Below are 6162 nucleotides of genomic sequence, written 5' to 3' on the forward strand. Positions count from 1 at the left end.
TTCAGTATGCCAAATTTGGTGCTCAATTTGGGATTTTTAATTTGTTCTTTTTCTAGTTTTTCTAGCTGCATGCACAATTCATTGATCTGCTCTTTCTCTCTTCTGTTGATGTAAGAATTTTGGGGAAATAATACCCTAGGTAGTGCTTTGGGTGCATCTGACAAATTTTGGCATGTTTTCTCATTGTTGTAATGTTCTTTAATGAAATCATTGATTGTTTGTATGATTTGTTCTTTGATCCAGTTATTATTTGGGGTTAGATTATTTGGTTTCCAATTAACTTTAATCTATCTTGCCAGTACCCTTTGTTGGATGTAATTTTTGTTGTGTTATCATCTGAAAAGAATGCATTTACTCTTTCTTCTTTTCTATATTAAATTTTGAGGTTTTTATGATTTCATACATGGTCAATTTTTGTGTAGCCGCTATGTACTGCTAAGAAAAGCTATACCCTTTTCTCTTCTCATTCAGTTTTCTCCTATTATCTAACTTTTCTAATATTCTCTTCACCTCCTTAGATTCTTTCTTGTTTATTTTTGGTTGAATTTATCTAGCTTTCACAGGGGGAGGTTGAAGTCTCCCACTAGTATAGTTTTGCTGTATTTCTTCCTGCAACTCACTTAACTTCTCCTCTAAGAATTTGGCTGCTATACTACTTGGTGCATATATGTTTAATATTCATATTGCTTCATTCTCTATGGTACCTTTCACAAGATATAGTTTATTTATCTCTTTTCATTGGGTCATTTTTGCTTTTACTTTTTCTTAATTCAGGTTTGTTGTCCCTGCTTTTTAACTTTAGCTAAAGGAAAATATATTCTACTCCAGGCTTTTTCCTTTACTTTGTGTATGTCTCTCTGCTTCAAGTGTTTTTCTTGCAAACAACATATTGGAGGTTTCTGTTTTTTTTCCAATCTGCTACCCACTTCTGTTTTATGGGTGAGTTTATTCCATTCACATGCACTGTTATAATTATTTCCATTCATCTTTTTTTCCTCCTGTTTCTCCACTCTGTCTTTTCATCCTTTTCCTCTTCATAAATGTTTTGCTTCTATCTACCACCTCCATTGACCTGCCCTCCCTTCTATGGGCCACACCATCACCCCACTTCACTTAATCTCCTCCACTCCTACTTCCCTCTTGAGTAAGATAGATTTCTATATTCAGCTGACTGTACATAATTTTCCCTCTTTGAGTCAATTCAGTTGAGAGTGAGTTTCAATTGATGCCCATCACACAGGCTCCCATATTGTTCTCTACCGTAATAGGTCTTCCATGCCTCTTCATGGTGATGGAATTTATCCCTTTCTAGCTCTCCCTTTCTTGTGCACCCAGTGTACTCCTGTTTCTCATTCCTTAAATAATTTCTTAATATCTTTATCTGAAATTCACCACATACCCACCCCCTCTATTTATATTCCTTCTATCTGTAGTGATTCCTTTTTTAACAGTTAAACGTATCATCTTCCCTTTCAGAATTAGCTCTATTGAATCCTTTATGTTTTCATTTTTCTTTTTTTTATCTTTTTTAGGCTTCCTTTGGGCCTTAATATTGGAGATAATTTTTTTTTTGTTCAATTCTGGTCTTCTCCTAATGAAAGCTTGAAATCCTTCTATTTCATTGAATGCCCATTTTCTCCCTCACAGAATTATGTTTAATTTCACCAGATAGGTGATTCTTGGTTGTAGCCCTAGGTGCTTTGCCTTCTGGAATAACATGTTCCATGATTTACATTTTTTTTAATGGTGCAGCTGTTAAGTCCTGTGTAATCCTAATTGTACTCCCTGCTAGTTGAATTGTTTCTGTCCCCTTGCAGTATTTTTTTTCCTTAACCTGATAGTTCTGAAATTTGGCTATAATGTTTCTTGGACTTTTTATTTTGGGATATCTTTCCTGAAGTGATTGGTGGATTCTTTTGATGACTGTTTTGACCTTTTGTTCCATCATATAACAGCAGTTTTCTTGATAATTTCTTGAAAAATGTTGTCCAGGAAGTCTACTCAGCACAGCAGCAGCCCTTCTTTCTCCACAGTGGTCAGCTTTGACCCCGAAACTCCAGCCACTATATCAAAGGGACCCTCAGCTGGCATTGATCTTGGCACCACTTACTCCTGTGTGGAAGTCTTCCAACATGAGAAAGTGGAGATCATTGCTAATGACCAAGGAAACAGGACCACCCTCAACTACGTCACCTTCATGGACACAGAATGTTTAATCAGTGATGCTACAAAGAATCAAGTTGCAATCAACTCTATCAACACAGTTTTTGATACCAAACATCTGATTGGTTGCAGATTTGATGATGCAGTTATACAGTCAGATATGAAACTCTAGCCTTTTACAGTAATGAATGATGCAGGCAGGCCTAAGGTCCAAGTGGAGTACAAAGGGGAGACCAAAAGTTTCTATCCAGAAGTATCTTCTATGGTCTTGACCAAGATGAAAGAAATTGCTGAAGCTTACCTCAGGAAGACTATCCCAAATACCATAGTCATATTACCAGCCTATTTCCATGATTCTTAATGTCAGGCCACTAAAGATGCTAGAACTATCTCTGGTCTAAATGTGCTCTGAATCATCAATGAGCCAACTGCTGCTGCTATTACTTATGGTTTGGACAAAAAGGTTGGTGCTGAGAGAAATGTGTTGAACTTTGACCTTGGAGGTGGTACTTTTGATATCTCCATTCTTACCATTGAAGATGGCATCTCTGAGGTCAAGTCTACAGCTAGGGACAACCATCTGGGTGGGGAGGATTACGACAACCATATGGTAAATGATTTCATTGCCCAATTCAAATGAAAGCACAAGGAGGATATCAGTGAGAACAAGAGGGCTGTTTGCCATCTTCACACCACTTGTGAATGTGCAAAGTACACCCTCTCTTCTGGTACCCAGGCTCATATTGCGACTGACTCCCTCTGAAGATATCTTCTTCTATACATCAATCACCCGAGCCTGTTTAGAAGAGTTGAATTCTGATCTCTTCCATGGCACACTGGACCCTGTGGAAAAGACCTTAAGAGATGTCAAACTGGATAAATCACAAATTCATGACATCATCCTGGTGGGTGGTTCCACTAGAATCCCCAAAATAACGAAGTTTCTGCAAGACTTTTTCAATGGCAAGGAGCTCAACAAGAGTATCAATCTTGATGAAGCTGTTGCTTATGGTGCAGCTGTCCAGGCTGCCATTTTGTTTGGAGATAAATCTAAGAATGTGCAGATCTTGCTGCTGTTGGATGTCACTCCTCTTTCCCTTAGAATTGAAACTGCTGGTAGAGTTATTACTGTTCTGATCAAATGTAATATTACCATCCCCACCAAGCAGACACAGACCTTTAACATCTATTAGGACAACCAGCCTGGTATGTATATTCAGGTTTATGAAGATGAGAGAGCAACGACAAAGGATAACAACCTCTATGGCAAATTTGACCTCACAGGAATACCCCCAGCACCCAGGGGTGTTCCTCAGATTGAAGTAACATTTGACATTGATGCAAATGGTGTCCTCAATGTTTCTGCTATGGATAAGAGCACAGGGAAGGAGAACAAGCTTGCCTTCACTAATGATAAAGAATGTCTGAACAAGGAAGATGTTGAGTGTATGGTCCAATAGGCTAAGAAATAGAAGGCTGAGGATGGGAAGCAGAGAGACAAGGTGTCTTCCAGGAATTCTCTTGAATCTTATAATTTCAACATGAAGGCTACCATAGAGGATGAAAAACTGCAAGGCAAAATTGGTGATGAAGACAAACAGAAGATCCTTGACAAATGCATTAAAATAATCAACTGGCTAGATAAGAACCAGATTGCTAAGAAGGAAGAATTTGAGCATAAGCAGAAAGAATAAGAGAAGGTCTGCAAGCCCATCATTACTAAGCTGTACCAGAGTGCCAGGGGCATGCCAGGAGGCATGCCTACTGGGTTCCCAGGTGGTAGAGCAGCCCTATCTGGAGGTGTTTCTTCTGGACCCACCATTGAAGATGTGTACTAAACACATCAGAAGAAAGAACATTCCACATAACTTTCCAAAAATTGAAGGACTCAAATTGGTACCCAAGGCAGTAGTGGTTTAAAAGTAAAATTTAAGCTACTGTGTAAATCTGGGCATTCTGAACACTAGAATGTGTACAGAGGGAGAGAAGTGAACAACATTGTATTTTATCAGTACTCTAAACAACTGGATTTTTTGCATCACTCTCATTTCTCTTCATGATTTTCCTCTCCTTTTCTTACTTGATTTCAAACAACATTTTTGAGCTCTTCCATGGCCTCAGACCAACTTTTATTCTTCTTAGAGACTTTTGATGTAGGAGTTTTGATTTTGTTGTCTTCTTCTAGTTGTTTGTTTTGATCTTCCTTGTTACCATAGTAAGATTCTATAGTCTAATTTTATTTTTCCACTTTTTGTTCATTTCTCCAGTGAACTATTTGACTTTTTAACTCTGTTGTGACAATAAGCACCCTGACATAGACAGGGAGGCCTGCTATCACAGGTTCTTTGATTTGCTTCTCTAAAAGGAAAAAACTTTTGGGGAGTTAACAATCACTTTAATCATATATATATATATATATATATATATATATATATATATATATATATGTATGTATCTTTCACTTAGTTCAGGGGAAAAAGTCAACATCCTGAAATTCAGAGAAAATACAGAGAAATCAAAGATCAACAGACGTAGCTTCCTCTGTCTCACCATAATCAATACATACATCACAATTCAACAAGTCCAACTGTCTGACCTTAATTACCAGAGATGGGAGCACCAACCTCTGGCTTTTCAAAGGCCGGGGAGCTGCTTAGTGGATTCCCAGGGTCTCTTATCTGACACACAAACATTCTTCCAAAAATGAAGCCCAAAATAAAATTGCACCTCAGAGTCTATTACTGCTTTAAATACAATCTGAGGTCTGATATGGCTAAGCCACCTTCCCTAGCATTTTTTTCATTAATTTCCTTGTTATCCTGAACCTTTTGTTCTTCCAGATGAATTTTTATATTATTTTTCTCTAGCTCTAGCAAATACTTTTCTGGTAGTTTAATTGGTATGGTATGGAATAAGTAAATTAATTTAGGTAGAATTGTCATTTTTATTATATTAGCTTAGCCTACCCATAAGGAACTGATAGTTTTCCAATTACTTACATCTGACTTTATTTGTGTGAAAAGTGTTTTATAGCTGTGTTCATATGGTCCCTGGGTTTGTTTTGGCAGGTAGACTCCCAAATACCTTCTTTTTCCTCTTTAGTAACTGGGCTTTCAGATTCTTCCTTGTGGAATAGGGAAATTCCTGAAAGCTCTGTAAACTATGGAAATTGTAGGCTCAGGCTGACAGCATTTTCTTCCCATCTTGGGAGGCATTAATTGTTTATTGAAAGTGGTTCCTGGCCTTTCTGAATTGAACTTTTGCAGAAAAGAGGCTTTTATGTTTCCATTTTAAAGAGAAAATGATGCAGCAATGTGCTGAGAAATGTTTCAAAACTCTCTCAAAAAAAGGATTCCAGATACACTAAGTTTTGTTGTTCTTTGATCATTTCAGTTGTGTTCAACTCTTCATGAGCCAGTCTGGGAATTTCTTGGCAAAGAAACTGGAGTAATTTGCCATTTTCTTCTCCAGTTCATTTTGAAGATGAGGAAATTGAGTCAAAAGGATTAAGTGACTTGTCCAGTATCACACAACTAACAAATGTTTGAGGACAGATTTGAACTTAGGAAGATGAATCCTCCTGATTTCAGGTCCAGTACTCAATTAACTGCAACATCTAGCACTTTTAAATTTAATTTACATTATTTTATTCAAACTTTCCAAGTCTAGATGATAAAGAAAACAGTGTCAAGCCCAAATTTGTAGAATTTGCTGATTTTTATAAATGCTGATATTAAAAATTTAAGAATCAGTTCTCCAAAATCAGTGTGAGCTGACTCCAGCATACCCCTGGATAGACAGAAGAGAATTCTGAAGGAGAAGAAAGAAGCAAACAAGGGAGACAGACAGGTAAGCTCATATACTTGAACAGAGGTTAGGATTATGTTAGTGGAGTGGTGCTGAGTCATCTGCACCAGTCAAAAATCCCATTGAGACATATGGCTGAACTATTTCTCTCACAGAGAAAACCAGTAAAGTTCTTTAATTTTTTCCCTTCTG

At 37.4% G+C, this 6162-nt stretch overlaps 1 pseudogene; it reads left to right on the forward strand.

The window, feature by feature from the left end:
• Nucleotides 1-2071: 2071 nt before the first annotated feature.
• Nucleotides 2072-4001, forward strand: LOC140517630 (heat shock cognate 71 kDa protein-like; annotated as a pseudogene).
• Nucleotides 4002-6162: the final 2161 nt, after the last annotated feature.

This window comes from Notamacropus eugenii, chromosome 1 (assembly GCF_028372415.1).
Source record: "Notamacropus eugenii isolate mMacEug1 chromosome 1, mMacEug1.pri_v2, whole genome shotgun sequence".
In the NCBI taxonomy this organism is placed as follows: Eukaryota; Metazoa; Chordata; class Mammalia; order Diprotodontia; family Macropodidae; genus Notamacropus; species Notamacropus eugenii.